Below are 22,785 nucleotides of genomic sequence, written 5' to 3' on the forward strand. Positions count from 1 at the left end.
AGACATAGATACCTATGGGTTACAATTCTGAATTTGATGTAATTAACTACTGGGAATAGAGAGTATATTTACTCCATTTTCATTTTAAGTTGTTTATTTAGAAGCTATTTTTTCCAGGTATAATGACTATCTCAAATTATATAGCTTTTGTGACCCTTGGCATCTGTGTGTTCGCTTTAGCCTGTGCTCTTGCCCCTGTCTGCAATGTGTTTTATATGATAAATGTTGTGTTAACTATAAGATAGATCAGTATTATTCAATTTACATATGTCTGAGTGTATATGATCATTCTTTTGATTGATACATATCAATTTGTCTAGGAATATATAAGATGTTAAATTGATTGCAGGAAGTATATATATATATATATTACTTTTTTCATATACGTAAACAAGTAATGCTATCTGCTATATCTGAGACGTATTTAATATTATATAGTTTAACCTGAACTTATAGAACCAGTAATAAATACAGATCGTTAAGAAAGTAATTTATTTGCATATATGTAAAAAGCTGTTTTGTGTGAGAATTACATATTTCTATCTAGTCCCAATCTAATACCAAGTGGCAAATATATTTTAACGTAAGAGATGTAATGTGTTTATCTGTGAAATGTTCTCGTTTTAAATGAGTATATTGTGAACTGATTGTTTTCTGTACATAGCTCCATGGCAACAGAGAGCTATATAGATTCTGAACCGGTAGTAACTCAATATAGTCTAAGATTACAGCAAACTTGTGAAGCCGAAATGTGTCAGACCCTGTTTCTATGAAGTCTTGAATAAATAATTAGCTTTTTACCATTCCGGTAGTTCCCGCTTTCTTTTTAAATATACAGGTAGCCCTCAGTTTACGCCGGGGTTAGGTTCCAGGAGGAATGGTTGTAAATCAAAACCGTTGTAAATTGAAACCCAGTTTATAATGTAAGTCAATGGGAAGTGAGGGAGTTAGGTTCCAGGCCCCTCTCAAAACTGACATAAGTAACACCTAATACATTATTTTTACAGCTTTGAAATGAAGACTTTAAATGCTAAACAGCATTATAAACCTAATAATATAGATTGTATCATCATCAAACTAAGTTTAATGAACAAAAACATTTGTTAACAGCACCTAATAAAATAATCACACAACAGACTGCATCATCATCAAACTAAGTTTAATGAACAAAAACATTTTTTTTACTTGCATTTTTCTGCAATCAGTTCTCTGCATTGTTAGCAAGTTAGATAATATTGGGTCTGCACCTATTCTATGCATTTCAATCTGCAGTGATTAATAGGCAGTTAGGCACCTTCACCTCAAGCAGCTGGACAGGAAGATAATAGGGAAGTGGCTGCTCCATAGCTAATGTCTGCTCTGTGTACACAGATCAATTTCAGACCTGTTAAGTTGCATAACTTTGCTGCAAAACAAGCGGACAGCTCCACCTACTGGCTATTTTAATTACTGCACATGACTGAAAAAAAAGGTTGTTATTCTGAAACGGCGCAAATTGAACCGGCGTAAACCGAGGGCCACCTGTATTGATTCTAATTTTTGTAATATAAATATTGCATAATTTGAATATTACATTTAAAGAGAGCAATAGAAATACTATTACATTAAACGAATGTTAGAATGCTGTACAAACATTCTAAATTAGAAACAAATGAACAAATATTTTAAAAATGCAAAACATTCGCCCATCCCTAGTGCTGGCAGATAGTTTGCCCGTATGCAGTTTAGGGCATTTTTTTTAAATATCAGTTGCAACATTTAACTAACCTAAATACAAAGGTGAGGGGGGGAGAAAGGGGGGTAAATAATTCTTACATGTTAGCACCATCGAAAATGGCACTCCCAATACAAAGCCCACCACTCTATATCCCTACATGGCCCACCTGCTCCTCACCTGCCATTAAGCCCTTCACCTGCACTTCACCTAGTATGGCGTCAAATGATCCTCCCTTATATAAACTCCTCCAGGGCTTCCTGTACAATTGGTTACTGGCTGAAAGGGATCCCACAAAAAAGTTGACTTTACTTAGCAGATGAACACCCATTTTTCAAAAAAGAAAGTACTGTTTAAGATTGAAGATTACGTATCTCTTTAATAGCAAACATTAGCCAAAATAAACACAGAAAAAAATATTATTCTAGGTGTTCGATTTGGCTAATTGCACAAATTGTAGAACCTCCTTTGTGGTATATTTGGTAGATTGCACTCAATGTAATGGGCAGTACATAGGATGTACCACTAGGGAGGTTCGCTCCAGAATCAGAGAGCATCTAAATGACATTTCCCACGATAAAGACAGCTCGGGCCTCTCACAACACTTCATTTCTGTACATGGGGTGATGTAACTACACTATCATGGCAGGTAATAGAAAGTGTACATAACCCCCCAAGAGGGGGCGACAGGGCAGCACGGCTGATGCTGCGTGAAGCTTTTTGGATCTTCAAAATGAAGTCGAGAAGACCAAATGGCTACAATATAGAGGGGGATGTGATAAATTTTTGGAGGAAGTAGAAATTCAGTGATTTTAATTAACCTCCTAAAGTTCCCTACTTTAACTAGCTTTGTAGAATCTGGTCATTAATAACATATATGCACTGGTTGAGGGAAGGATAACCTAAAATCTAGTGACTTCAATTAGGTGAATATGATAGGACTGATACTAGTTTAGTTAACTGGAAATTGTTGCCATAAAACCAATTAAGGTACTGGATATTAGTGCAACTATATACTTATAAATCATTAAATATGTTAATGGTGTATACATGTATTATAAAGTGTACATGTTCACATGTTTCATTTTTGAAACTTAAAAGGAGTGTATTTGCAAGGTTAATATCCAAGATATAGCAGCTGTTAATCAAACTGGAAGGGGTTAACTTTATCTTTCTGAAGAACCAATAGGGATAGATGTTCAGGCTTAAGAGGCAGGAAGTAGGGGTAGCTGGTCATGTTCATGATTAAGGAATTGACCGAAACATGTAGGACAGACTGGTTCCTGAAAATGTGCTGTCTATTCTTTTGCTTTTAAACCCTGTTGCCTTTTATGGACACTTTGCACTTTATGGAAATAATGAAGAATTAAAGGTTTATGCTTTTAAGGATCGCAGTGTATTCTTTCTATTTTGTCTCTTATTCTACTACTTACACACTGCTGGATCCTTGAAGACAGAGGACAGAGCTGCAAGGCGAATGAGACGCTGGAAATCGGAGCTGCATGTTGGAAGTATAGCAGGAGCAGCTGATTGCAAACTACGGTGGCCTGGATGCGATACGTTGACGTCTGACGTCACACGCCGACTAGCGTGGTGCAGTGGAGAACAGACTGATTCCCAGGTGAATAGTTTAGATCCGACAGCTACTAGCAAGAAGTTTTGACGCGGCCAGGACTAGGAGACGGAGGAAGCGGTAAGCCTGAAGTGAGTAAACTCAATCAGGTGAGCGATCCGCAAATCTCAGTGTGTGTCTCCCAGAATGTCCAGAGCTTGAAAGTAAAAGTGTCAATTGGTTTGCTACGCCGTAAGTGGATTCTCACAAGCTGGGGACAATTTGTTTAATAGCAGTGTCTGGAGGGGAAACAAAGATTTTTTTCTATACCTTTTGAGCACAACCCTGTGAGTCTGTTGGGGGTAACATTGTTAGGAGTGGCATTGAACTGTTTTGCATTATATCCCTCTAAGACTCGGGTTGTTGCTGTCCTCAACTCACATATCCATATTATTTGGTAGACATAGTTTTAAGTGGCCAAGTGTTACTAGCAAAGATGGCAACAGGGTTATTTTCTTTGAAATCTATCTCTGATTTGGACTCAGAAAGATTAACATTGGAGGATACGTTTGTTAAACAAACTGAACTGTTTTCTATCAGTGATGTGTTTTTGGCTATGGAGCGCACCCTAATTAAAGAGTACAGAATATGGTGGGACCAGAGAGTATTGGAGAAATACTTGACTTTGGACTTGATCCCTAGGGGGTTAAGAATGCGTAAATTCCCCACCTTCCAGGTTGAAGACTCTGAGTTTATGCAAGAATGGAATGATATATTGAGTGATTGCTCTAAAAGACTCATGCAATTGATCATTAAGTTTAAGCAATGCCAGTTGATTAAAATCAGGGAAGAGTTGAATCATATACAGGCACAATTTAATGAGTACTTGGAGCATCCTAAATATAAGGATTTTGATAAATTATTGAGTGAAACAATTGTTAAGTTTAGGGGTGAGATTGATAACTTTAAACTTAAGAAATTTGTAAGAGACAATAATGATTACACCAATAATAAAGTTTATACTTGGCACAGTAGGTCTGGCTCCAGAATAAACAGACATAGGGCTAGAAAGAATAAAAGTGCCGTAAAGGTGGTAACTGGAGGGGAAGGTAAAAAAGTTACCTTTTCAGATAAGGATAGCACAGATGAGGATAATGACTGCAGGTCTGATGATTATGGTGCAGGTGACTCTAGTGGATACTCAGGTGATGAAGTGCAAATTATGGTACCTAAGAGTGTTCTAAAGAAGGTAGATACAGCACAAAGTTCAAATTTGAGAATGCCAGGGGGTACAGGTAGGGTCCCAAGCACCAGGAAGAATCAAAACAATGCAGATATAAGACAGCAGGAATTCCTCAGTGACAGTGAGAGTGATGTTAGACCACCAGCATTTGTACCCCAGGTAGCAGAGACTAGTCAGGAACAGGTTTTTCGGCTAAGCCCAAAAACAATAGAAGGAGGCGGAAACATAGGTCAAGGAGAAAAAGGGAAAGCCAGGGCACAACCAAAAAGAAATGCACGCAGCAAATACAAAATATGACTGTCATTAATTTATCTGATGTTGTACTTACTGACCCACAGATTGAAGTGCTTAGTTTGGGTTTGGGGTTTGTTCCCACCAATAAATTTGACTTATTTGAAACCATTGTTGACATAAACCGATTAGTGAGAGATTTGACCCTCAAAAAGTTTTTCTGGGGGCCTGCCGATCAGGAGGGAGAATTAGAGAGTGAAATTAATGTTAACACACATGATACTGTTGAAGCTCCCCCCAATATCTCTGATATAGATTTCAGAGAAGGTGTTGATTTTTTGACCCTACATGAGCTGGGTACTTTAAGCTCCCAGCCTGATTTAACAGCTAAGAAAACCCATATGGGGTTCAAGCCCCGATCAATTTTCTATCCCACCAGAACCAGAGGACCCTTTATTGAAGCTTTTCACCGCAGGGTAGAGGAGGATTTAGTTAAGCTTTCAGAACAGAACCACAGGGCTATATATAATCTGAATCGAACCCAGAAGTTGGCATTGGAACAACTTGGGAAGCAGGATGACATTGTCATCAAGCAAGCGGATAAGGGGGGCTCAATAGTGGTGATGGGGAGAGAGAAATATGTTGAAGAAGCTTTGAGACAGTTGACAGACAACTTTACCAGGAACTCAGCTTTAATCCCACTGAGAGATTTGGAATTGAGCTGAGACATCTTTTGGATGATGGGTTGATGAAGGGTATCATTGACCATGAGACTTTTGAGTATTTGATGGTATCAAAACCAGTTATACCGATCTTCCATCACCTCCCCAAGGTCCATAAGACCTTGGAGGGGGTGAAGGGCAGACCAATTGTCTCAGGTATAGGGTCACTCTTTGAGAAACTCTCAGGTTGGATTGAGTCTCTTCTACAACCTGTTGTACATCTTTTGCCATCCTATTTAAAGGATACTACACATCTTATTAGGGCTATGTAAAGCATTAAATGGGAGGAGAACTATACATGGTTAACGGTGGATGTGGTGGGCCTCTATTCAGCCATTCCTCATGAATATGGCATTGAAGCCGTTGGGTATATGCTAAGACACTTTAGTAATTACCATGAGGAATTGATTAAATTTGTAATGGAGGCCCTCACATTCCTTTTGACACACAACTACTTCCGCTTTGAACGTACCTTTTATCTCCAGAGACGTAGGACAGCGATGGGGGCTAAGTTTGCCCCATCATACGCCAACCTTTTTATGGGTTGGTGGGAGCTGTCCCACGTCTTTGGGGATAATAACCCATTTAGAGATAAGATCAGATCATATAAACGCTTTATAAATGATCTCCTTTTCATCTGGGTAGGTGAGACTGTTGAAGTGCAGAATTTTTTGACCTACCTCAATTCCAATAGAGTGGGTTTGGAATTCACTGCCCAAGTAGGGACAAATACGATACCTTATTTGGATGTAGAACTTAGGGGGAATATCGCCAGTGGTGAAGTTTCTACTTCCCTATATCGCAAACTGATCACATCCAACTCCTTACTCCATGCTAGGAGTAACCATCCCCGTCATACGGGGTTTGGGGTGGCCAAGGGACAGTTCATGAGAATAAGGCGGAATTGATCCATGGAGGAGGATTTTGTGAAAGAAAGTGAAACACTCAAGAGTCTTCTGGCTGAGAGAGGCTACTCACAGAAAACCATTAATAGAGCTCATCTGGAGGTAACTAGAATGGATAGGAGTGAGGTATTGAGGGGTAACACCAGACAAAAGAGGAGTTATGACTCAAGTAGACCTACCCTGGTTACTACCTATAGCCCACAATTTAAGGAAATTACTGACATAGTAAGTAAACATCTGCCTATTTTAACAGTGGAGGATAGTTTGAAGGACTATGTGTCCAAGGGCTTTAACTTTGTATCTAAAAGAGCATGCACAATTGGCAACCTGGTGGCACCAAGTGTACCAAGGGAGAAAGATAGGGCCAAAAGTAGTTGGCTCAGTGTGAAAGGGCACTTTAAATGCCATTTCACAAAGTGCATAGCTTGCCAATATAGCAGGGTTACATCCACTTTTCAGTCTGCAACAACAAATCGGGTGTTCGATTTGGCTAATTGCACAAATTGTAGAACCTCCTTTGTGGTATATTTGGTAGATTGCACTCAATGTAATGGGCAGTACATAGGATGTACCACTAGGGAGGTTCGCTCCAGAATCAGAGAGCATCTAAATGACATTTCCCACGATAAAGACAGCTCGGGCCTCTCGCAACACTTCATTTCTGTACATGGGGGTGATGTAACTACACTATCATGGCAGGTAATAGAAAGTGTACATAACCCCCCAAGAGGGGGCGACAGGGCAGCACGGCTGATGCTGCGTGAAGCTTTTTGGATCTTCAAAATGAAGTCGAGAAGACCAAATGGCTACAATATAGAGGGGGATGTGATAAATTTTTGGAGGAAGTAGAAATTCAGTGATTTTAATTAACCTCCTAAAGTTTCCTACTTTAACTAGCTTTGTAGAATCTGGTCATTAATAACATATATGCACTGGTTGAGGGAAGGATAACCTAAAATCTAGTGACTTCAATTAGGTGAATATGATAGGACTGATACTAGTTTAGTTAACTGGAAATTGTTGCCATAAAACCAATTAAGGTACTGGATATTAGTGCAACTATATACTTATAAATCATTAAATATGTTAATGGTGTATACATGTATTATAAAGTGTACATGTTCACATGTTTCATTTTTGAAACTTAAAAGGAGTGTATTTGCAAGGTTAATATCCAAGATATAGCAGCTGTTAATCAAACTGGAAGGGGTTAACTTTATCTTTCTGAAGAACCAATAGGGATAGATGTTCAGGCTTAAGAGGCAGGAAGTAGGGGTAGCTGGTCATGTTCATGATTAAGGAATTGACCGAAACATGTAGGACAGACTGGTTCCTGAAAATGTGCTGTCTATTCTTTTGCTTTTAAACCCTGTTGCCTTTTATGGACACTTTGCACTTTATGGAAATAATGAAGAATTAAAGGTTTATGCTTTTAAGGATCGCAGTGTATTCTTTCTATTTTGTCTCTTATTCTACTACTTACACACTGCTGGATCCTTGAAGACAGAGGACAGAGCTGCAAGGCGAATGAGACGCTGGAAATCGGAGCTGCATGTTGGAAGTATAGCAGGAGCAGCTGATTGCAAACTACGGTGGCCTGGATGCGATACGTTGACGTCTGACGTCACACGCCGACTAGCGTGGTGCAGTGGAGAACAGACTGATTCCCAGGTGAATAGTTTAGATCCGACAGCTACTAGCAAGAAGTTTTGACGCGGGCAGGACTAGGAGACGGAGGAAGCGGTAAGCCTGAAGTGAGTAAACTCAATCAGGTGAGCGATCCGCAAATCTCAGTGTGTGTCTCCCAGAATGTCCGGAGCTTGAAAGTAAAAGTGTCAATTGGTTTGCTACGCCGTAAGTGGATTCTCACAAGCTGGGGACAATTTGTTTAATAGCAGTGTCTGGAGGGGAAACAAAGATTTTTTTCTATACCTTTTGAGCACAACCCTGTGAGTCTGTTGGGGGTAACATTGTTAGGAGTGGCATTGAACTGTTTTGCATTATATCCCTCTAAGACTCGGGTTGTTGCTGTCCTCAACTCACATATCCATATTATTTGGTACACATAGTTTAAGTGGCCAAGTGTTACTAGCAAAGATGGCAACAGGGTTATTTTCTTTGAAATCTATCTCTGATTTGGACTCAGAAAGATTAACATTGGAGGATACGTTTGTTAAACAAACTGAACTGTTTTCTATCAGTGATGTGTTTTTGGCTATGGAGCGCACCCTAATTAAAGAGTACAGAATATGGTGGGACCAGAGAGTATTGGAGAAATACTTGACTTTGGACTTGATCCCTAGGGGGTTAAGAATGCGTAAATTCCCCACCTTCCAGGTTGAAGACTCTGAGTTTATGCAAGAATGGAATGATATATTGAGTGATTGCTCTAAAAGACTCATGCAATTGATCATTAAGTTTAAGCAATGCCAGTTGATTAAAATCAGGGAAGAGTTGAATCATATACAGGCACAATTTAATGAGTACTTGGAGCATCCTAAATATAAGGATTTTGATAAATTATTGAGTGAAACAATTTTTAAGTTTAGGGGTGAGATTGATAACTTTAAACTTAAGAAATTTGTAAGAGACAATAATGATTACACCAATAATAAAGTTTATACTTGGCACAGTAGGTCTGGCTCCAGAATAAACAGACATAGGGCTAGAAAGAATAAAAGTGCCGTAAAGGTGGTAACTGGAGGGGAAGGTAAAAAAGTGACCTTTTCAGATAAGGATAGCACAGATGAGGATAATGACTGCAGGTCTGATGATTATGGTGCAGGTGACTCTAGTGGATACTCAGGTGATGAAGTGCAAATTATGGTACCTAAGAGTGTTCTAAAGAAGGTAGATACAGCACAAAGTTCAAATTTGAGAATGCCAGGGGGTACAGGTAGGGTCCCAAGCACCAGGAAGAATCAAAACAATGCAGATATAAGACAGCAGGAATTCCTCAGTGACAGTGAGAGTGATGTTAGACCACCAGCATTTGTACCCCAGGTAGCAGAGACTAGTCAGGAACAGGTTTTTTCGGCTAAGCCCAAAAACAATAGAAGGAGGCGGAAACATAGGTCAAGGAGAAAAAGGGAAAGCCAGGGCACAACCAAAAAGAAATGCACGCAGCAAATACAAAATATGACTGTCATTAATTTATCTGATGTTGTACTTACTGACCCACAGATTGAAGTGCTTAGTTTGGGTTTGGGGTTTGTTCCCACCAATAAATTTGACTTATTTGAAACCATTGTTGACATAAACCGATTAGTGAGAGATTTGACCCTCAAAAAGTTTTTCTGGGGGCCTGCCGATCAGGAGGGAGAATTAGAGAGTGAAATTAATGTTAACACACAGGATACTGTTGAAGCTCCCCCCAATATCTCTGATATAGATTTCAGAGAAGGTGTTGATTTTTTGACCCTACATGAGCTGGGTACTTTAAGCTCCCAGCCTGATTTAACAGCTAAGAAAACCCATATGGGGTTCAAGCCCCGATCAATTTTCTATCCCACCAGAACCAGAGGACCCTTTATTGAAGCTTTTCACCGCAGGGTAGAGGAGGATTTAGTTAAGCTTTCAGAACAGAACCACAGGGCTATATATAATCTGAATCGAACCCAGAAGTTGGCATTGGAACAACTTGGGAAGCAGGATGACATTGTCATCAAGCAAGCGGATAAGGGGGGCTCAATAGTGGTGATGGGGAGAGAGAAATATGTTGAAGAAGCTTTGAGACAGTTGACAGACAACTTTACCAGGAACTCAGCTTTAATCCCACTGAGAGATTTGGAATTGAGTTGAGACATCTTTTGGATGATGGGTTGATGAAGGGAATCATTGACCATGAGACTTTTGAGTATTTGATGGTATCAAAACCAGTTATACCGATCTTCCATCACCTCCCCAAGGTCCATAAGACCTTGGAGGGGGTGAAGGGCAGACCAATTGTCTCAGGTATAGGGTCACTCTTTGAGAAACTCTCAGGTTGGATTGAGTCTCTTCTACAACCTGTTGTACATCTTTTGCCATCCTATTTAAAGGATACTACACATCTTATTAGGGCTATGGAAAGCATTAAATGGGAGGAGAACTATACATGGTTAACGGTGGATGTGGTGGGCCTCTATTCAGCCATTCCTCATGAATATGGCATTGAAGCCGTTGGGTATATGCTAAGACACTTTAGTAATTACCATGAGGAATTGATTAAATTTGTAATGGAGGCCCTCACATTCCTTTTGACACACAACTACTTCCGCTTTGAACGTACCTTTTATCTCCAGAGACGTAGGACAGCGATGGGGGCTAAGTTTGCCCCATCATACGCCAACCTTTTTATGGGTTGGTGGGAGCTGTCCCACGTCTTTGGGGATAATAACCCATTTAGAGATAAGATCAGATCATATAAACGCTTTATAAATGATCTCCTTTTCATCTGGGTAGGTGAGACTGTTGAAGTGCAGAATTTTTTGACCTACCTCAATTCCAATAGAGTGGGTTTGGAATTCACTGCCCAAGTAGGGACAAATACGATACCTTATTTGGATGTAGAACTTAGGGGGAATATCGCCAGTGGTGAAGTTTCTACTTCCCTATATCGCAAACTGATCACATCCAACTCCTTACTCCATGCTAGGAGTAACCATCCCCGTCATATGGGGTTTGGGGTGGCCAAGGGACAGTTCATGAGAATAAGGCGGAATTGATCCATGGAGGAGGATTTTGTGAAAGAAAGTGAAACACTCAAGAGTCTTCTGGCTGAGAGAGGCTACTCACAGAAAACCATTAATAGAGCTCATCTGGAGGTAACTAGAATGGATAGGAGTGAGGTATTGAGGGGTAACACCAGACAAAAGAGGAGTTATGACTCAAGTAGACTTACCCTGGTTACTACCTATAGCCCACAATTTAAGGAAATTACTGACATAGTAAGTAAACATCTGCCTATTTTAACAGTGGAGGATAGTTTGAAGGACTATGTGTCCAAGGGCTGTAACTTTGTATCTAAAAGAGCATGCACAATTGGCAACCTGGTGGCACCAAGTGTACCAAGGGAGAAAGATAGGGCCAAAAGTAGTTGGCTCAGTGTGAAAGGGCACTTTAAATGCCATTTCACAAAGTGCATAGCTTGCCAATATAGCAGGGTTACATCCACTTTTCAGTCTGCAACAACAAATCGGGTGTTCGATTTGGCTAATTGCACAAATTGTAGAACCTCCTTTGTGGTATATTTGGTAGATTGCACTCAATGTAATGGGCAGTACATAGGATGTACCACTAGGGAGGTTCGCTCCAGAATCAGAGAGCATCTAAATGACATTTCCCACGATAAAGACAGCTCGGGCCTCTCGCAACACTTCATTTCTGTACATGGGGGTGATGTAACTACACTATCATGGCAGGTAATAGAAAGTGTACATAACCCCCCAAGAGGGGGCGACAGGGCAGCACGGCTGATGCTGCGTGAAGCTTTTTGGATCTTCAAAATGAAGTCGAGAAGACCAAATGGCTACAATATAGAGGGGGATGTGATAAATTTTTGGAGGAAGTAGAAATTCAGTGATTTTAATTAACCTCCTAAAGTTTCCTACTTTAACTAGCTTTGTAGAATCTGGTCATTAATAACATATATGCACTGGTTGAGGGAAGGATAACCTAAAATCTAGTGACTTCAATTAGGTGAATATGATAGGACTGATACTAGTTTAGTTAACTGGAAATTGTTGCCATAAAACCAATTAAGGTACTGGATATTAGTGCAACTATATACTTTTAAATCATTAAATATGTTAATGGTGTATACATGTATTATAAAGTGTACATGTTCACATGTTTCATTTTTGAAACTTAAAAGGAGTGTATTTGCAAGGTTAATATCCAAGATATAGCAGCTGTTAATCAAACTGGAAGGGGTTAACTTTATCTTTCTGAAGAACCAATAGGGATAGATGTTCAGGCTTAAGAGGCAGGAAGTAGGGGTAGCTGGTCATGTTCATGATTAAGGAATTGACCGAAACATGTAGGACAGACTGGTTCCTGAAAATGTGCTGTCTATTCTTTTGCTTTTAAACCCTGTTGCCTTTTATGGACACTTTGCACTTTATGGAAATAATGAAGAATTAAAGGTTTATGCTTTTAAGGATCGCAGTGTATTCTTTCTATTTTGTCTAGGTTTAATTTAATTGCAAAAAGGTGGCTAAATATTTGTAAAATGTATCTTATTTGCTTAGACTAGAGTAAAAAAGAAAAACTACAACACTGTTAAATATATATATATATATATATATATATATATATATATAAAAATATAATATAATATATATATATATATATATAAAAATATAATATATATATAAAAATGAGAAAATATGAACGGATTAATAAAAAAATATACATTTTGTTAATATTGAAGTACAGTGTGATTGTCTTATATCATAAATATGAAATCATTTTTTAAACAATATCCTGATTTTAAATTTTAAAACAATTTTTTTTTACTGTGCAGTGCTGTATTTTTTTTAAATTGACTGTAAAGATTCTGCCCCTGGGAGTAAATCTGTGTAGTGTAGAATGCATGCATGTGCTGCAGGGATGTGCAGTCAGGGGAGTTAGAGCCTCATTTGTCATGAAAAGACAAAAGAAAATAATGTTAAAGTAATATAAAACATTAAAAAAAAAACTTAACAAATTTTCTGACTTTAGCTGCAAATACATGGAGAGAGGCAGCGAGTAGCTCAGCCTCCCTCGATTGTGCAACAACTCAGAAGGTGCCGTATGCAGTGCCCGCCCTCTGTCAGGTCAGGAGTCACATTTCATCAATAAGCCAATCAGGAAAAAGCCCCAAGTGAGGCAGCTCTCATATCAGCGTGATAGTGTTAGTGTAAGAGAAGCAATGACAATATGTGCTGTGGGTGTGAACTAATAGAAGAAAGAAGTTTTAAAATAAATACAAATAAATACAAATAACCAGATTTTTCTTCTCCCCAGAATCAATAGACAGCTGTGTGTTGTTAACCATAAAGAGCAGTGTGTTGACCAAATATTGCTGCAGTGTTGCTTAATGTTAAAAATATGTTTTAAAGAAGCTTGGCAACAGCACTATAAGCATGTGATAAAATATTCTAAATGGATCTAGTAGTCCCAACAGACTATAAAAGCAGTATAGATAAACTATAAAGCATAGTACAGTTGCATGATAGGCACTTCCTGTATTTGTAAAAAAAAAATATAACAAAATTTGATTACATTTTTTTGCTATAAATTCAATGAGTGCATAGTATTGTGCATCTCTATATACAGTATAGCTATTTCTTATTTTTTGCTCATTATCCTGTGTTTCTTTGCATTTGTGTATGCGTGTGTGTGAGTCTATGTAAGTGTCTGTGAGTGTTTTTGGGCCTTTTAGTGTGAGTGTGTCTCTCTGGAGTGTTTCTGTGTGTCTGAGTTTTTTTTTTTAGTGTGTTTGAGTATTTCTGAGTGTCTGTTAGTGAATACATGTTTCTTAGTATTTCTGAGTGTGTCTGCGAGTGTGTGTGTGCCTTTGAATGCTTCTGTTTGTGTGTGTCTATGAGTGTGTGCCTTTGAATGTTTTTCTTTGTGTGTGTCTTAGTGTTTCTGCAGACTTTTAAGTATCCAACAAATGAACCTCTATAGTGTTCATATGTGTTTTTATCTGGCTCTGATACTAGCCAATGCCTCACTAGCCACTGACCTCACCGCACGTCACTGATGTGCTGTGATTGAAAATGTTTCTTTCCTTCAATACATGATACATTCTACAACTAGAGGAGGATTAATTAAAAAGTACCCTTTGCCTGGAATATTTTTTGCTAAAGAGATCGCCTATCACATTCATTATATAGACAATCAATTGCATACTTAAATTACTGACAAAACCAGACTGAATGTTGCGGGCAGGGAGGCCACAGAGACGATGAGTTTGATGTACAAAGTGTCTGGTAGGGGGCTGCTGGGCCAGTGGTCTAATGTGGTAGGGGGCTAACAGGGAGTTTGCAATACTAGGGGGAATGATAGGGGTCTGATGTGGGTGTGTAGCTGACAGAAGAGTTGTAGCTGATGTGAGTGAATTTTCACGCCCATAAAGTGTTCTGTTCTGCTTTTAAACAGGACTGTTACTGGTGCTAGCCCGACGCTAGCTGTATGCATGAAAGGAGTGTGTTTGAAGACGGAACAATATGATGGTTTTGCCTGTAGCATCTCATTTACATTACATATTATTAGGCCTTTTCTTGCCTAGTGCAATTCACTACTTATTCAGTCAAGCTTTCCAGTTGAGTAAATATTTTGTTCACCACTGCCAGTTTTCTTTTATTTATGTTTAACTGTATGAATAAAGGCTGTGTTATATAAATTCCAATTCCGTAACCAGGGATTTTATTAAATATTAACTTGCTGACCAATAAATGTGAAAGGTTTGCTTGATGATATGATTAGCCTGTTAATAAGAGTTAAGGAAAGATTAAAGATTTATACAAATAAACCTTATAAACTTATGTTTCATACCTAGTAATAAGGCCCAAAATAGAAGGGTAATTACCAGTACTGCTTTTATCTATATTTAACAAGAATCTGTGTTTTATGCAGAATTTGCCTTGTGAATAGTCTCTTATATCAAGAACATCATTGTTTTGAGAAGAGTCCTCTTGAGATTAACTTGCTCCATTTGTCTGAAATAGACTTATATGGGCTTAATCTATATAGGTAATTTATTTAAAGGAACAGTAAATGAGGGCTTTTAGCACTACATCGTAAGCATAACAGTGCATATATGTTGCTTATTAGGGCTGCAACAACTAATCAGTAAGATTTATCATAAAACTTGTTGTCAACAAATCTCATTATCGATTAGGTGGTCTGCGATTAATTGGTCAGTTGTACGGCACCAGCTGCTTCACTTCGATTAGCTCCTGCACATGTTATTGTGCAAAAAATAGTTATTTTTTCGTTTTTTCTATCTGATTAATTGGATTAATCAGCTGATTAATCAGATAAAAACAAAATTATAAATACAATTTTTTATAAATACAATTTGCACAATACCATGTGCAGGAGTTCATAGGACTGAAGCAACTGGTGTCCTGCAACTGACCAACTAATTGCAGACCACCTGATCGATAATGAGATTTGTTGCCAACTATTTTTATCATCAATCTTACCTATTAGTTGTTGAAGCACTATTGCTTATCCCAATTTGGAGTAAAAAACATTAATTCATTTGATTTGTATCCACCCAGTGGCTAGGTATTTACAACCTGACCAGATGCTATTTGAGCCTAGCGTTTTTAAGTTATAAGAATTTGGGTGGCACAGCCAATGAGATGCTCTACTGACCATGACATTAAACTTAACTGGTTCCTGTGACTCAGCTTAATTAGCTAATGTTGAAGGATGATGGGTTGCTCATGTTCAGTACAACCTGTCACAACAAAAAACACTGAATTGAGTGTTGGGTAGTACAAGCAGCTTTTCTCTATTGGAGCAGGTGGTACACTATCCGATTTGCTTTCATGTGGACTGCATTGTCCCTACTGTGACGATTGGAGGGTGATGTGATGGCATGGGGTTGCTTCTGCTGGAAAAAACTCCACCTTTGATTGTGGTACCCTCCATCCAACTGACCGACAAATGCCAACGCATTCTGAACCATACTACCTTTACTGTGCAGCACTTTAACACAGATCCTTGCTATTTTCTGCCAGCTACCCACACTGCAAAGTTTCCTTCTGCCTCCTTTGAGAAGTGCTATTTAAATCCAATAGAACATCCTGTAGAATTAGTAGGCGTAATTTTGGGGATTTCTGTGCTTAATATCCCTTAAACGAGCTAATAACCACTGATGGGCGAGATATTACTATATTCTGAGAGACAATTAGATGTTCGTTCTGTTTTTCATCACAAAAACATATGTTAAAGTGTTCCCCAGGCACATTAGTTTTACATAATACCTATGAATAATTTCATAACCATTGTTTCTGAATAATGCCCAAAGCACCATAGTACCAGTACTTGAAGCAAAAACAATGATCTGGGAATTATCCATGGATTTAGATTCTTGTAAAATTGATGGATTATAACTTGTTTTGTAATTTGGTTGGTATTATCTCACCAGATAAGCTGTACTGAGTCACTGTGCTGCTTGTTTGCTTCTCTGAGACAGCCTTCAAAGCTAAATAGCATAATTATGTAACATGTAACGCAATAACCTAAGACATAAATAACATTGCATCGTGGGGCAGCAGAAATCAAGCATAGTGCTGAGATTATACTCCAAGACGATACGTGATAGATGCTTAGGAAATACACCTTGTCTTTTTGTTTACAAAATAAAATGTAACATCCATTGGCTACAGTGATGGGATAGAAAACAGAACCTATAGGCAGCCCTTGTTACCCGACCTTCAATGCAGGACTTCCAAAGCAAACAAATGTTAATCCAACACTCTCAGGTATAGCCTGGAACCAATATGAGCTACTGCCCAGCTCACAACAATAGTGGAAAAAACTGCAGAAGGTAGTTCCTTGGCTGATAAAAATCTCTTTATTTAACAAACATGGGGGTCAAAGTTACACCATAACGTTTCGGGGACACATGTGTGATCACATGATTAAGGGGAGTGTCCCCGAAACGTTGTGGTGTAACTTTGATCCCCATGTTTGCTAAATAAAGGGATTTTTATCAGCCAAGGAACTACCTTCTGCAGTTTCTTCAATGCAGGACTAGCATAACAATATTTTTATTTATCTTTGTTACTTAGCTATTGACCTAACTCTCACAATTAACGATTAGTAGACATGTGCAATTGTTTTCTTACAAATGCATATTTGTAACGAAAATACGGATATTATTATTAATATCTGAATGAATGCACAAACTAATTTTAAAGAAAATGTATATACAGTATATACTAGCCAAATTTGCTAGTATACATTTGTTTCTTTTACATTTTCTTTAAAAGGTAAAATACCTATATGGCGATAGGGAGCCACAATAATCCTGACCCTTTTTCACAGAGCCCAGAGCTGCGCTAAGCCTCCTTTTAGCGCGGCACTGGGCTCTGTGAAGAAAGGTTGGGGTTAGCATTGTTCCCCCAGTGTGCCATAGATAAATATGAAACTGTAGATGATACTTTTTAACCTGAAGTAAAGGAACATTTACGAAAACTAATGCTACTAAATATTCAGTATTTGTTTTGTTTTAAACAAAACAAATACTGAATAGTGCAGCAAATATTCTGAAAAACTAAATTTTCTGTATATTTGTTCTGAATGATTCATCCGAAACAAATTCTTTGCTGCTGCACAAGTCCAACAATTAGTAAATGATTATGTAAAACATAGTTAATGTTAAAATGATGGCCAGATGCCAGAGGGCTGACTATTTATCATTATGCAAATGACCATGTTTGGTGTAAACAATAACTGTTATTTTTTTAACAGCAGATATCCTAGTTAATAAATCTGCTGTCTTTATTATCATTTGCTACTGAATATGATAAATATTACAACAGAAAATGTATCATCCTAAAATTATAACTACTGTAAAGTTACATTAAACGCACAGTAAACACCTTTATATTTTTATATAAAATGTTTAGTTATGCACAACAAAACAACTTTGCTGTATATTTTCATTATTTATTTTGCCCTCTTTCCATGTAATTTTGCTCCGAAAGAACTACTGCAAAACAATGCATTTTATACTAAAATTATGACAGTGACTAGCCTTGTCATCTGCAAACTAAAGTTCCGATTGGGGCCTCCAAATAAAGCAAACATTGGGTATAGCTTGGCTATTGAAAAATAGTTGTAGTATGAAGGATGTCAATTTGTTTTAAAAATGTTTAGACTTGGCTGATAAATTATTTTATAGCAACACAACATAAATGTCTTGTAATTACAAGATGTTTACTGTCCCTTTAAGGAGCATTCTATGAGGGACAAAATACCTGTCCATTAGGGTTTATTTTTTCCGGTGTGCTTGCTGAGGAAATCTGTGAGGAAGCAGGTCACCTGACTGGTCTGGATGTGAAATGTGAAAAACTAACAATGACATAAATATGCAGTTTCAGGACTACAGTATACTTTCCATTTTAACCTAATATTCCACACATTTATTTGCTTCCCTTTTTTTGCTTTGACTATTGAAAACACCTTCTAACTAAACAACTTTGCCTCAATCCATCAGCCGAACTCTTTCTCTCGCTAAACCATCATTTCTCACACCATTGTGTTAATCACCTTGCTATCTAATTTCTCATTTACGCAAATTCAAAATCTAGGCCAAAAACCATACCTCTTAAATATTCCAATATCTATCTGTCTGTCTGCCTATCTATTGTCATCTACCTATTTGTCCATCTATCTATCTATTTATCATGTGTCTATCTATCTATAATGTGTCTGTCTGTCTATTTATCTATCTATCTATCTATCTATCTATCTATCCAACCCCTCATTTTATTATCTCTTACTTTCTTTCTTTTTATACACCATGCAGTTCAAAATGCTATACAAGACCTCATATTTTGTCACAACTGGCACTATAGTGAAATTACACTTATTCTTGAGAAAGGTGGTTGTACCATTCAAGTGCATTGATCATACTTATAAGAATTTTATTAGTCATTTAAACTTTGGAGAAATAAGTGTAAAGTTTTAGCCTTAATAAAGTCATCAATACTACCAGTGATGTAGACTCAAGTCTATTGACTCATGTGGGACTTGTCAGTTCAATGACTCAACTCGGACTCGACTCGCAATAAATTCTACACTGACTCGGCTCGCGACTTGTATATTTTTAGCGATCAACTTGAACTTCCATCTCAGTGCTTTGGAGACTTTCATGCTATCGTTTGACTTAGATTCACTAAAATATAATGGAGTGCTTCGATAATTGAGATTTGATTCTCTTTGGATTTAACTAACTCGAGAGCTAAACTCATATGGAACTCTTTACGTTCTTATGAGTTTAGCTCCAGAGAGAATCAAATCTGGATTACTGAAGCAATCCATTATATTATAAAATAAAGAGACCTCCCTTGCACTTCAGTAAGTCAGCTTTACTGGATGTCATAAAACATGGAGAGATTGATATCCCCATTAGAGCAGGGGATGAATGTAAGCAGCCAGCTCATCACTAACCTGGGTTTGCCGACTCTTAAACACAGCTTTCTGAAGCAGCTTCAGCTTCTCCTGCATGGTGACCCCCAGCCTCTGGTAAAAGAGAAGTCTGGGTGCAGGGAAGCCATGGTAAAGAGCAAAAGCATTTCTTCACTGGCAGCCTCCTCCTCCCTGGGCTCTCTCTCATCCTCCTCTTGTCCTGACTGTCCAGCAGACCACCAGCACTGGCAGCTGGTAACAGTAGCAAGTGATACATGATGCGGCTAGCAACAACATCTTGATTCTCCGAGCTGAGCAGAGCCACTCCAAGCTTATAGTTTATCTGGCACTGCTCAGCTTGTAGAAATAGGAATGTTGTTGCTAGCCCAATGCATTTCTTGATACTGGAGCAGGAGCCTGGCCGCTGCCTCCCCAGGGTCGGATTTACCATTAGGTAGAGTAGGCATGTGCCTACAGATGCCTTCCATAGAGGAGCGCCTGTCTCTGCTCCATATGCCTTTTCTGCACACCTCTGTGGCTCTGCCCTCACTCACCACAGTAGATAATAACTTTGCCCTAAACAAAGATGGCCACAACACTGGCTGGCCGGTCTGTTTCTACAGTGATTGCGGACAGAGCAGCGTGGGGGTTGGTTCTTTTATGGGTAGTGACAGAGAGTGATTATTTGTGCGCTATTACAGAGCGCTCTGAGTGCACGGTGGGCATGTATTAGCTGCAGCAGCAGCGGCTGTGAAAATCAAAATGACAATAAGAGGGCAGCCTTTCATATAAAATACCATAGATATGAATATTATTGCTAAAATGCAAAATGCCAGGCCTGGTGCACAGGATAAACACACTTTAAGAAAACAACTGACCCTTGGTTGGTTGTGCACATTGCAGGTTTGGTCAGCAAAGTTTTTAAATGAAGCCCCAGTCTAGATAACCTGCACTTTTCTTGTATAAATTATATTTTTTTAATAATACTTTTCTGTCTGGAATCTCGTCATACCGGCCAAATACTGTCTGGAGTGTTTTGTTATAGATAACGAACTGCCTTTTATGTTGCAAAATTAGCAGCTGCTGTAAAAAGAAATTCATAATTCTATAAAGTTTTGGGCGGTATCTATAGGTTCATACATGTGAATCGGGAGCGTGTGGGGAGTGCTTTAGATTTTGGTGCCTACAGGCACTTGGGCTGTAAATCCGGCCCTGTGCCTCCCCGTCCAGAATACGTAATGGAAAATCAGCACCAGTTTCCCTTCTTTGAAGCTTCCATCTCGCAGGACTTAATGTCCCTGTAAAAATCTGTTAATAGCTCACAAGATTTCTACTTTTTTCTAGACCTCTGGTACCGATGATACAGGTTTGCAGAACACTTTGCGCAGCTTTCCCATTAATCAGTACTGTTTACTAGGTATTCAGTTGGTTAATGATCGGGCCTTCCAGGAAGTAAGTTCTGTTTGAAGATGGTAAAGGTTAGATTCATCTTGTTTTTTTATTTATTGACTTTATTTTGATCTTTACCTAAAATTAAAAACACCCAAAACTCACAGTAATATTGAATTTAAATCTGTTATTTATTCGCTCTTTTATCCGACCAATAGGAAGCACAGTATATCAGACGTACTATGTCTTATCAGGAATACTCTCTCATCTTTACTTCTTAGATAAAAATTCTTTGAAATTTAATGATGTCAGAAACCACTGTGCTTTAACAGCCATGCTAATATGGATCTAATATTATTTTAATCTTTTCTTTTTTTAGGAAACATTTTTACAGGCAGAGAGAAAGCACCTTTAATCCTGGAAATAAAACATTTTCTGTACCCTTTCCATGCTAATTCACGCTTGGAGGTTTCTAGCTATTTGTGCTAACGTAGCAATGTGGCTGACTTTAACACAGCACATTTCTCCTACGGCTGGCCAGTCTCTTTTGGAATGAAAACTCACAATTAGGATAAGAGAAAATACTTATTCGAAATTGATGTGCAATGAAGCTGAGGCAGGCAAAGAAATCTTTCAGTATCATGTCCTGAGGTTGTGCTGGATTCTTGATTTGATCTGACAGCCCAATAGTTAAAGCAAAGGAACTCGTATGCTCGGTTTTCAGACCCAATATTGAAAATACAGTAACTATGGCTAATTTCCCTGTCCATTAAGCACCATATTTACTAAGCAGAGGTATATTCACAGTTATTTTTTGTACTAGTAGATACTTTCTGTTTAGTATGTGTGGGTATTTATAATGTCAGTTATTGAATGGTGAAATTGAAAGGAAAAAATTCTCAATTTTTAGAAATATGACCAACCCATGGGACTAAAAGATGACAAATTCCCTATCACATACCCAAATCACAATATTGCAAAACACTGCTTTGTACAATATAAAAATAAAGCGTAAATAAATGTAAAGTTCTACATGAAAAAATATAAAATTATTAAAAAAACAGGCTCCCATTCCAAGTCTCTTGCAGATGACAGTAGCTGTGCTTATGTAAAAAAAATGTCTCTTTTTAAAGCCAGAGGAAGACGTATTTGAAAACCAGAGCCAGCTGGTATAGATGACCATCAAACATTGCAGCCCTACTAATATAACCCGGTCTACATCTAGTTTCTAAGTATCTCAATGCCCCTAAAAAACAATGTAAGTCAATGATAAGTTACTTCTGTTTTGCTTAAAGGGACACTGAACCAATTTTTTTTTTCATGATTTAGATAGAGCATGTAATTTTAAGCAACTTTCTAATTAACTCCTTTTATCAATTTGTCTTCATTCTCTTGCTATCTTTATTTGAAAAGCAAGACTGTAAGTTTAGAAGCCGGCCCATTTTTGGTTCACAACCTGGGTTGTGCTTGCTCATTGGTGGCTAAATGTACCCACCAATCAGCTAGTGCTGTCCATGGTCCTGAACCAAAAATGGTCTGGCTCCTTAGCTTAGATGCCTTCTTTTCAAATAAAGATGCTAATAGGAGTAACTTAGAAAATTGCTTAAAATTGCATGCTCTATCTGAATCATGAGAAAAAAAATTTGGGGTTTAATATCCCTTTAATGATCATTATAGCCCATTTTACTTATCATACAGTAAAGTTTTTAAAAAAAAAATATGTCCATTTAATAAAATATTTATTAATATACTGTCAAGAGCTAATGACATTTTGGACAGAAAAATATGTATTGAAATGAATTAATCATCCTCTCAATTTCAGGGTACTGGAGTGGTATTTTACAACATTTATTATATAAACTACTTACAAAACTGTTCAAGAGAGAAGAGATTTTAGCTGGTGATTTTAA

The 22,785-nt window shown here is 38.0% G+C and overlaps 1 protein-coding gene across 1 annotated transcript in view; it reads left to right on the plus strand.

Annotated features, from left to right (window-relative positions):
• SYT6 (synaptotagmin 6) overlaps positions 1–22,785 on the plus strand; it is a 787,509-nt gene that overhangs the window by 239,659 nt on the left and 525,065 nt on the right. The window lies entirely within an intron of this gene.

The sequence above is a fragment of the Bombina bombina genome, chromosome 3, assembly GCF_027579735.1.
Source record: "Bombina bombina isolate aBomBom1 chromosome 3, aBomBom1.pri, whole genome shotgun sequence".
In the NCBI taxonomy this organism is placed as follows: Eukaryota; Metazoa; Chordata; class Amphibia; order Anura; family Bombinatoridae; genus Bombina; species Bombina bombina.